Source organism: Peromyscus californicus, unplaced genomic scaffold, assembly GCF_007827085.1.
Source record: "Peromyscus californicus insignis strain IS unplaced genomic scaffold, ASM782708v3 Scaffold_7__1_contigs__length_154581171, whole genome shotgun sequence".
Classification (NCBI taxonomy): Eukaryota; Metazoa; Chordata; class Mammalia; order Rodentia; family Cricetidae; genus Peromyscus; species Peromyscus californicus.
The window spans coordinates 76,350,473-76,361,562 of record NW_026294595.1 but is presented as its reverse complement, the minus strand read 5'-3'; the positions used below and the strand labels follow the sequence as shown (position 1 = coordinate 76,361,562).

The 11,090-nt window shown below is 41.9% G+C and overlaps 1 long non-coding RNA gene across 2 annotated transcripts in view; it reads left to right on the top strand.

Moving 5' to 3' along the window:
- LOC128101839 (uncharacterized) overlaps positions 1-11,090 on the top strand; it is a 46,398-nt gene that overhangs the window by 3,312 nt on the left and 31,996 nt on the right. For both annotated transcript variants that reach the window (XR_008215214.1, XR_008215213.1), the window contains exons 2-6: positions 358-537; positions 764-928; positions 4,353-4,426; positions 7,628-7,753; positions 8,378-8,511. This is a non-coding gene — a long non-coding RNA (uncharacterized LOC128101839). The remainder of the gene's footprint in view (positions 1-357; positions 538-763; positions 929-4,352; positions 4,427-7,627; positions 7,754-8,377; positions 8,512-11,090) is intronic.

Here is an 11,090-nt window from a genome sequence, read left to right as displayed (position 1 = left end):
GTTCTTTATATGTTTTGGAGATCAGCCCTTGTCAGATGTGGGGTTGGTGAAGATCTTTTTTTATTTTTATTTTTTATTTTGTGGGAATGAGACCTTCAGAGTCAGAATGGGAGCAGGAAACCACAAGTGGGCAGTGTTTGGGGCTCAAGAATAGCATAGAAGGTAATTAACCTGGAGTTCTACAGCGGTTACTATCCAGAAAGGAAATGTGTGTGTGTGTGTGTGTGTGTGTGTGTGTGTGTGTGTGTCTATGTAAACCGAATGAACTGAAGGAGAGGTGAAAATGGGAGCTCGTGGGTAACCTGGTTACCTAGGTCCCATTGTGCTACCTAGGGTCTTTTGCATATCTGTAAGCAGGCCTTCTTCTACTGGTGGACTTATAAACTAAAGATGGGAAGTCTGAATATACAGGAGGCCTGCAGAGACGAGCTTCTATTTGGATGGCATTTTTCCGCCTGGACCATTTTCAGGAGAGAACCACATGGTGGCAATGTTGCATCATTCCTCACAAGCCCTTTGCCAACTGCCTAATTCCAGGTAAATTCAATTGCTAGGCAATAAATTGGAAGATGATGTTGGTTTAACCAGTGAACATTGTGCTCATTTTTGGTACCAATGATTGTGTTTTTTCCATGATAGAATACATTTCTACCCCTTGTTAGAACACTTGTGTAATTCCAGTAACAAACATGGACTCTGTCTGAAGTCAGGTCACACAGACCTGTTTTTCCCAACACAGACTAATTGGTTTTATTCCATCCAGCCAACACCTGCTTGAGAAGAGTACCCAGTGTCACACAACAAACCACCCACCCAGAAATAAGGAAGCTGTCAGAATCTTGGCAAAACCTCCTTTTGCCAAGCTGGGCTCCCAAATGAGGCCTTAGGACGTATCCTAGTGGGTTCTCTTGAAGAAAACTCTGCCAATGTAAGTTTCTGTATACAGATATTCTGTTCGGGGTTGTGACGTGTTCTTATGTAAATGACATTGTTTGGGATCTTTCCTCTATTAGGTGTCTGCCTTTGACAACATGCTCCAACTTCTGTCCTTTGGTTTCTAATCATGGTGGAAAAGAGACGAACTCAAGTGCCACAGGGATTGGCACCTTCCTGGGGGTGACGGGCTTAGATCAGATGCTGATTTACACTCAGTGGTTATGGATGTTAGAGTTGCCCTCAGTGTGAAGGAGGTGGATTCATGTAGGAAGTCTAGGGGAAGTGTGCCACTCTCTGAGCTTCTCGGAGTTACCAGATTTTCAAATCACTCGGAGGACTTGCTAAAACAACTCCCTGGGCCCAAGCCCTAGCTTGTAATTCTGTGCTGCAGAGTCATGGCCCGAGGGTGAGCCTTGCTAACCAGTTCCCAGGTCATGGGGACCCTGGGGCAAGTGACCCCTCTCCTCAAAATGGAGGCAGCTGCTGATTCTCATTGAAGTGCATGGAATGGAGAGAAATGCTACTTCATGGAGATAAGACTTGCATCAGGGTCTAAAGATGAGGATTCAAACACAGACTCTATACACGAGAAGCTGGTTATAGCATCTAAACTTGGATTGTGCTCAGTGCTGGGATTCAGTCCTGGTTCTGCTGATTAACATGGGGGCCTTTCACAAATGACTTAACTGCTCATTCTTACTCCTCATGAGTGAAAAAAAGGTCATTATTGGGGTTGGAGAGATGGCTCAGCAGTTAAAGAGCACTGACTGCTTTTCTAGAGGTCCTAGGTTTGAGTCCCAGCATTTATATGGTGACTCACAACCATCTGTAACTCTTGTTTTTGGGGATCTGACATGTTCTTTTGGTATCCATGGGCACCAGGCACTCAGGTGGTGCACAGACCTACATGCAGGGAAAACACTCATACACATAACATAAAATATATTTTTAAAGTCCATTATGTCAGTTCTTTTGGAAGTAAAATATTTGATACAAGGCTGTTTGATTCAGGATTTTCTCTTCCCTTTCTTTTTCTCAATTTCTATGCACACCTGAGATCACCTTGTACCGTATAAAGCACTACCGCTACATGAGTTAACATTACAGAGAACTCGTCACGACAAGCCTTCCAGGATCTGCTAGATGGTTGTCTTCTGTCCACTCTTATTTGGTTGAAATCACTGGGAAAAAACTGTGTTTGCATAATACATCTAGAATATGGGACAAAACCCTGTACAGCTCCCAGAATCCTCTCCAGCACCTTTTCCAGATTGGCAGAGTGAACCCTGCTTTTCTTTGTAGCTCCCTCACCCCGACTTTGTGAAGATCAGGAGAGAAAAGAGTCCCCCACTTGCTAGGCAATTCCTCTGTGGCCGAGCTTCACCACCAGTCCCCCAATTTTAACACTTTTTTTTTGGTTTTTCGAGGCAGGGTTTCTCTGTGTACTTTTGGTGCCTGTCCTGGGTCTCGCTCTGTAGACCAGGCTGGCCTCGAACTCACAGAGATCTGCCTGGCTCTGCCTCCTGAGTGCTGGAATTAAAGGCATGTGCCACCACCGCCCAGCTCCCCGTAACACTTTTTAAAGAGACAATATGTCAAGAGTTGATTAAATGCGTGTGATTCAAGTCATGGGATCATCTGGATCCATTTCCAGGTCATACCACCCATGACTTGAAGATGTAAAAGACCCAATTGCATTTCTGCTTATAAGTATTTGTACAACCTGGGTTTTTCATTTCACGTAAACTCAGTTTTCCTTTCTGTGAAATGGGTTTGAAGGAGGTCAGGCTTCTTAAATCCCATTCTTATTTATTTATTGATTGATTGATTTTTATGATGTGGACCCACATCTCTTACCAGATTCTGACTGAGAACTGTGTCCCTAAAATTTCTAGCCTTCGGTTTTTCTGAAGCACATACTCAAGTCTGACCTTGTGTTTGTGCAGTGATGCTAAGGTTCTCAAGTGAGTTTTCACTGCACCTGTGCAATCAATCACCTAGTTCTTCAGTGTTCTGCAGACACTGCTTGTGAATCATACCACAAAAGGAAGTAAACTTCATAAACAATTGTGAAAAGTGAAGAAGGGGATCAGTGGCCTAGGAAAGGATAAAGTCACGAAAAGACTGGTTATATCCCTGTCGGAAACTAGGTGTCCATGGTAGACTGAGAATTGATCTGATTTAAAGCGACAGGCACTCACTAACTCAAGTCATCTGAGACTGATGCAAAAACTGGAAGGCCGCCGATGTGAGTTTTTAAAGTGAGAGGGACCTCCTGCCCCCTTTCCAGCTGGCACTCCATCATCATCGGTGGTGTGCTGAGTGGGGACTCAGAGCCAAAGGGGGCAGTTTCCAGGAATATTTCCTTTGAGTCAAAGTGAGGTTCCAATTAGCAAACACCATTGATTATATTTCCATAGGGAAGCAGGGAGTGCTTTCTGTCCTACCTGTTCAGTTTTGTTTGTCTGTCTGTCTGTCAGTCAGTAGACATCCTTATTTTTCTGTTTTTTAGGAGCATGGTTCACTCTGCCCCCAGATACGCTTTAAAAAGCCAATTATTTTTGTTTATGAAAATATCCTCAGCCACTATTGTGTGCTTTTTCTATTCACAATGCCCTTTAGATTGTTAATGCATGTTGCAAGCAACTTCTGTGTCTAACCTCATATAACCTGATGCTATACATCATTATTCTTGAGTTTCTTTCAACTATTTCAATGAAATGGAGGTTTTTTGTTCAAGTAAACTTTTTGTCAGTTCTTCTCACCATAAGAACTGTGCCTACAAGAAGTTTCTTAGTCTATAAACTGAAGATGTCCCCAAGGATGTTTCTAGCCCCATGACGTTGACCATTTCTTCCTCTCCCACTGATAAGACTAAAAAATATCTTACTAGTTTGGAGATCCTTATTACCCTGCATAGATCATACACATATATTACACATATATTATCAGGGGAGTTTAGAGAACTTGACACCTAAGGAGACATTTTATAAATTTTGTTTCAGTAGTTGTCATGAAACCCTATATATAATACATGGTGAGCATTTACATCTTAGCAAGCTTGTTGTATTTACATATTTACACAAAATTATCCAAAGACATTTTTCACCATTCAAGGTGATCTGTTCAGCCACTCCCATCTGACATACTTATATTGTGATTTGATTTTGAAAAATTACCTAGTTTGTCAGAAATGCACAGAGCACAGAAAAAGAAAGTGACTTAGAATTCATGTGGCCTCATCCTTAGGAGGCTAGTGATGCAAACAAAATCTGAAGCAAAGGATTTTGGGAGCTCAAAACAGGATGGCAGATATAATTGGCTTCCCAGCCTCTTCCTCCACTGCATTCATCTGAGATTTTGTTAAAGCTGAGTAGGGAGTTCCTACATGCAACTTGTGATGCTTGCTTTTTCAGCCCCTTCCTTCTCTTCGCCTGCTTTCCACCCTTGGTGATGGACCTGCTCCAGCTGCTTGGGTCATCGCCTCCAGGTACCCTCCTTTGATTGGCTGTAAACACCAGTGTTTTGGATAAAAAGGCAAAATTTATTCTAAGGCATACATAATTGACTGTGGTGTCATATATGATCTATCCTGTCTGACATTTGCATTTTAACAGAAAAAAAAATCAAAAGGATACTTTTCTGCTTCTAGAATTTTAGATCATAGAAAAATGGTAGATGAAATTTTGAGGGAGAGATGGTCGGGGCCTGGGGAACTGCCCTGTCTCCTTAGCTCAGACTTTGTCTCACATTTCTAGGTCTGCATTCTCTGCATTTGTTTCTAACTGTGAAGTTGATATAAATAACACAAGGGTTCCTGCCACCCCTTTGAGATCAAGCATGCATTAACCTCTGGAGCTGTTTTATAGTAATTAAGTGATAAACCTCTCTGAGGCTTGTGTATGTATCCACAGCTTTTGTCCTTGATTAGCAAGGGAATGAGCTGAGGATGTAATTAGCCATCAAAGGTCCTAGGTTCAAGTTTACATCAGTAACTATTCTGTATTGAAGGAAGGAAGGGAGACTGCTACCCACTGGTGTATGGCACATGCACAGTTTTAATTTTATCGCAAGTTGGAGATGAATCCTTTCATTTCTAAATTCTTTCATTTCTAAAACCAGGCCATGCTGCAAGCTGACCCTACGGGAGGGCCTAGGCTTGGCTGGGGAGTGAATGATGAGTGACACTAACCAAGAAATGCCTTGACCGGAGATCCAGTTGCCTTTGCCCCTAGACAGGCATTGTTGAATGCCTTTACTTGGCTATATGGATGGGATTGTATGGTTGTGCCCCATCATTGGGAAATATATTCAGAAATAGCACCTTTTTTTTTTTTTGTAAAGAAGAGCTTCTTAACCCTCACTGAGTAATTATTTAATATAGCTGATGCTCTATTCTAAGTACTGAGTACTGGATTATATATTGAAGGAAATACTAAGATTGACAAGAAATGGTTTTGGCCATCCCAGAGGTTAAAGTCAGGACACATTAGCAAGCAAACAGAATGTTAGGATGTATTTAAGAGATTGATTATTTCTGGGAAAGCTTTTGGAAGAGGCATTGAGGTGGGCCTTGAAGAATAGACAGGAGTTACCCAGATGGAGGGACAGAAGACAACAATGGGAAGAAACAACCCCATAAAAGCTGGAATCTGAAATGTGCTCCCATAGACTCATGTTTTGAGTGCTACTCTTTGGTGGTGAGTGAGATTTTAGGAGGCTCTGGTGCCCTTAGAGAGTGGGGTCTCCTGGTTCAAGTAAGTCACTAAGGGAAGGACTTTGAGGGTTTGTCTTGCTCCTGATACCAAGCTATGCTAGCCGCTTCCTGTTTACTAGCATGACAACAAGCTTCAACCTTCAATTTCTTCCAGGATGAACTGAGCCACCCTAGATTTTCCTCACTGCAATGGATTGTAACTTCTGATATCATGAGCCAAGATATATCCCTCCTCCTTTAGGTTGATTCTGACAAGTATTTCATCATAGTTATGAGAAAAGTGACTAACACCAACCTAATATATAGAAATATCTGGAACACAAAGTGGATGACCCATGGATAGTATAGAACAGGCAAACAGAATACTAGAAGACAAGATTGAAATAGTAGACAAGGGTCAAAAGGGAGCTTGAAGTCATGTGAAGAAGTTTGAAATATACTTTCTAGGCAAAAGGTCAAAAGGGGCCCTTCAAACAATTTCATTTGGGAAGGAGATGAATTGGAATAAAACCACAATCTGAGAAAAACGTTTGTGAACATTGTGAGTGGTGGCTTCAGTAGTGATGAAGCAGTAGTGATGGATAGGTTGGATGACGTCACGGTTGAGGTAGGAGATGAGGGGATCCAAACTCAGATATTTTTAGTGAATGTGAAGGGAAGGGGACACATGGAGAAGGTGATTAGTACAGATGGGACAAAAATATCATAGTACAGCTCTAAATGTGGGGGGTAGTATGGCAGGAAAAGTAGAAAAATATCTCTTAAAGAGGAACCAAAGATGCCATAGCAATTTCCAGAGAGAGAGAGAGAGAAAGAGAGAGAGAGAGACAGAGACAGAGAGACAGAGAGAGACAGAGAGAGACAGAGAGATAGAGACAGAGAGACAGAGACAGAGAGAGACAGAGAGAGAGACAGAGACAGAGAGAGTGAGAGTTCTTTAAATTAAAGACTTGTATAATACATTTTAGACTTATTTCATCTTTGAACCCCTGTAACCTTTTTATTGGGAACCACATGACTTGGTATTAAATTACAGTTTTCTTCTATCTTGTAAAGTCAAAATATAAAACAATGCCCAAGATATAATATATTAACGCTCCTATTGATACTGATAAGAACATTTGACAAAGACACAAGCCCTACTGTGAGAAGACAGGGTTGCTACACATCTCACAATCCATTCAGGGAGTCAGACATGTCATTAAAGTGCCATGGACTGTGGTGTGCTACCACTCTTACCTAATAGCCTGGCAGCACAGTAGGGTATGTTTGGATGTTGCATAAAGTCTTATTTGTGGAATGATATGGTTAGATTTGGGCAGAAGAAAGAGCTTGGCATACTGAAGGGTGGTTTGGAGTGAGCTGGAAGACCCAGGAGGCAAGCACTTAGTTGGAATAGCAAGTCTGGGCTGCAAATCTGGTCATCTGGGATTAAAGTAGGAATTGTGCCTTCTGAGTTCTAGAAGTTTTGCTCAGTTAAAGCATTGCCTTGGAGACCAATGTGGTGATGGACTTTGGCTTTACAAGTGGTCATTTACTGTAGACTAGTGGCCGTGGAGCCCCCATGGGACTGGACTAGGCCCTCTGGGTATGGAAGATGGTTGTTTGGCTCAAATTGTTTGGGGGATACCCAGGCAGGGGGATTGGGATCCATCCCTGGTGCATGGGCCGGCTTTTGGGGGCCCGGTTCCTGTGGTGTGATGCCTTGCGCATCCTTGGTGCGGTGGGGAGGGGCTTGGACCTGTCTAGGCTCAGTGTGCCTGGCTCTGCTGACTCCCCATGGGAGACCTTGATTTGGGGGATGTGGGGTGGCTTGGGAGGGAGGGCTAAGGGGTGGGAGGAGGGAGGAGGGTGATCTGTGGGTGGTATGTAGAGTGAGTAGAAAATTTCTTAATAAAGAAAAATGAAAAGAAAAAAAACACAAGTGGTCATTTACTAATGTTTTGATTTTTTTTATACCCCTATGGTAATGAGAGCATGTGATGAAGACTGGATACTAGCTCCACTGTAAGAAGACAGAACAGAGATGGCAGTAAGGGAAGGATGGAACACAAGACGTGGAAATTGCTGCTTTCTTGGAGCATGTTCTCCTGGGTGCTGGTAGGAGGAGTTTATATAAAGCTTCCAAATGCTTTTGGTAGTAGCATGAGCATTATGCTATACGAGGAAGGCAGATGGCTCTGATGCTGAGTGGAAAGGAACAACCCTAGATTTTTCATGCAGGCTAGAAATAGTAATAACAACAAATTGTATTCCTATAAGCATTGGGAGACAGTACTTCATTTAATCATCATAACAACTCTATGAGGAAAATGAAGCTCAGGAAATTAATAACAAAATGGAGTCAGCTGGTAAGTGGTAGAACTTGACTTTCAACCTAAGCAGCCAGGCTTGAGAATCTAGGTGCTTAATCACTGAGCCGTACCCCAAACTTATCAATAAGGGAAGAAATGTGCCCACAGATACTTGGATTATACTTATTTCCTTATCTTCTAATTATGTGTATTTCCTTATCTTCTAAATTCTATAGTAAATCACTCCAGTACAATGTGTTGCTTAAAGGAAAGGGAAGGATATTTTCCTTGCTTATGAATTCCAGGTGAGAATAATGAGCAGGGAAAGAAAGAATCAGGGACAGAAGGATTCTGGGATGCCTAATGTGCGGGCTGGACCTCTGGGATGAACTGATTGCATTTGCCAAAGTGTGTCTTACTATATCTAAAGGTGATGTCAGTGAACCTGTGCCTACTCTCGTCAGCCTGCTCCTGGCAGTGGTGGGCAGCAGAAGCCAAGATGAAAGAGGAGAGAATTAGAGGCAACTGAGACCTCACCAAGTCATGCACCTGGGAGATGAAAAGGTGAACCTTGTTTGAAATTGCATCTCCTGGGCCCACTTCAGTGCAAGTGTTTTCAGAGAGCCTTGTGCTGCACATACTTTCCTTTATTTTTAAAGCTAAAACATTGATTTTTCTAGAGACAAAAAACTCACCTTAGTTGTGAACTAATGCCTCAGTTGAATGTAGGGATCAGTGTCTCCATGGCGTTCTAACCCCTGGGCAGTGTTTCATAGCAATTACCTGTACAACCAGTTGCTATAGTTACCTATTGTCTATGCTTCAAGAAGGAAAAGATCTAGCCTTACTAGTTATCAGGAGAAATAGGTACTGAGGTCTGATAAGAAAGAATGAGACATGCAGAAAAAAATTGTATCTATACATTCATGAATTGGAAACTGTTTATCCTAGTCAGTAGCCAGTGATCAGAATCTTTCACCCCCTCCCTTTTCTATGTGAACCACCCTAGTTCTTGGAGGGAAATATGAAACAACCCTGTTTATAGCAAGTGACCACATTTTCACAGTAGAAAGTGATTAGAGCAGGGTGAGCACCTGACCCCAGCTGGGAGAACTGGATTATGTCCCTTTGAATTTGGAACTGGAGTTTTCCCCACTGGTCTATGGTTACATGGCAGGTCCTGTTCAATAGGGACCATTTCATCCTCTGTAGAATGAAAAGACAAAACATATCTATGGAGGGAGAATCAGCCTATTTGCAGAGAGAGAAGAGAAGCATCAATATTTTCTTTAGTTTCTGTGCCTTCCAAAGGCAAGAGTGTAATCCTGCCTTAAAGCCTTTCTTCGTCTTGTTTTATTATTATTATTATTATTATTATTATTATTATTATTATTATTAAATTTTTTATTCTAACATGAGTTTCTATCACTTCTTGTTAAAACTGATACTTTGTTCTGGTAAAGATGATCATATAACTGCTGTTATGGGCTAAAGTGCTTCCTTCAAATGCATGTGTTGAAGTCCTAACTCCTAGGACCGCTGAATGTCAATGTGTAGTCTGGGTCTTTGGAGAGCTGAGTAAGTTAAAGTGAAATCATAGTGGGTGGATAATCTAGTGTGCATTGTGTCTTCAGAAGAAGAGATTAGGGACACAGATGTGAGACTTTGTGAAGACATGGGGGGGATGTCACATACAAGCCAAGGTGAGTGCCCTTAGAAGAGTATAACTCCATGGCATCCTAGTCCTAAGAGACTAGTCTTCAGAGTCACGAGGTAATAAGCTCCATTTAAGTCCCCCAGTCTTTTATGAAAGCTCTGGTATTCTGATAAACCCACCACAGAAGTTGTGAGGCTATAATCCGTCCCCCATATAAATTGACCCCCATAGGAGGAAACTCAGTAATGGAGTAACTGCTGGGTCTTTTCTTAACAGTGATCCACAAAGACAACAGTGAAAAGGTCTTTTATTTTGGCTAAAAAGTAAGCCAATAATTGGTATTCAAGGACCCTGAGTGAGTACACCATTAGAAGAATACATCTTCCTAATGCCTCTACTTGGAATAAATTAAAGGTATTCAGCTTCATGTCCTCTCAAGGAAGATGCCTGCTTAGCTTTAATGCTAGGTAGGAAAATGATTCTTCTTGTTGCTGTTTTTTCCTCCTCCTAATTGGAATGAATGAGTGCTTTTTCTCCACTTCCCTCCCACTCAGGTGAAAATGAAGTGAGTCACTACCCAGGAAAGCCAGGGACTTTCAGGTTCCCCTGCTTGCCCTTGAGGTCCCAGGTCAGAGTTTATAAAGGCATTTTTATCAATTATCACCACATTAGAGAATTATGTAAAGGAAGCTGTCTAGATACTTTTAATCAGGACAAAGTATTTAGGGAAATACTGTTGAGACCCAGAAAGAGTTGAGAGGAGAGGTGAAGGCCAACAGAAGAAGATGTGGATTTAATTGAATAGCAGGGGCATTTAAAAGGTCACAGCCAAGGCCAAGGTGCAAGGGAAATACAGATCATTTGCAGACTCACATAGCACCTGTGCCAATAGACACAGCTACTGTAAGGATCTCAGATTCTGCACATGGGCTGCACAGCAAGGAGAATACCTTCAGTTTGTGTGGGGCCGGTTTTATGAAGGAGTAGCCATGGTTACGACATAAGCAATGTGGCCAGGTAAGTTTCAACTCATGCAGTTAAGAACATTGGAATATCATCTTTTTGGGAGAATTTTGTAGAGAAATGCTTTCATAAAAAATCTGAGAGTGCTTTCAGATTTTCAATGAAGAAATATTGAATAATGGCGCTTTCTTAGAAAATTGGGAATCAATCTCCCTCAAGACCCAGCTATACCACTCTTGGGCATATACCCAAGGAATGCTCAATCATACCACAAGGACACATGTTCAACAATGTTCGTAGCAGCATTATTCGTAATAGCCAGAACCTGGAAACAACCTAGATGCCCTTCAGCTGAAGAATGGATAAATAAAATGTGGTACATATACACAATGGAGTACTACTCAGCAGAGAAAAACAATGACATCATGAGGTTTGCAGGCAAATCGATGGAACTAGAAAAAAATCATCCTGAGTGAGGTAACTCAGACTCAGAAACACAAACATGGTATGTGCTGACTCATAA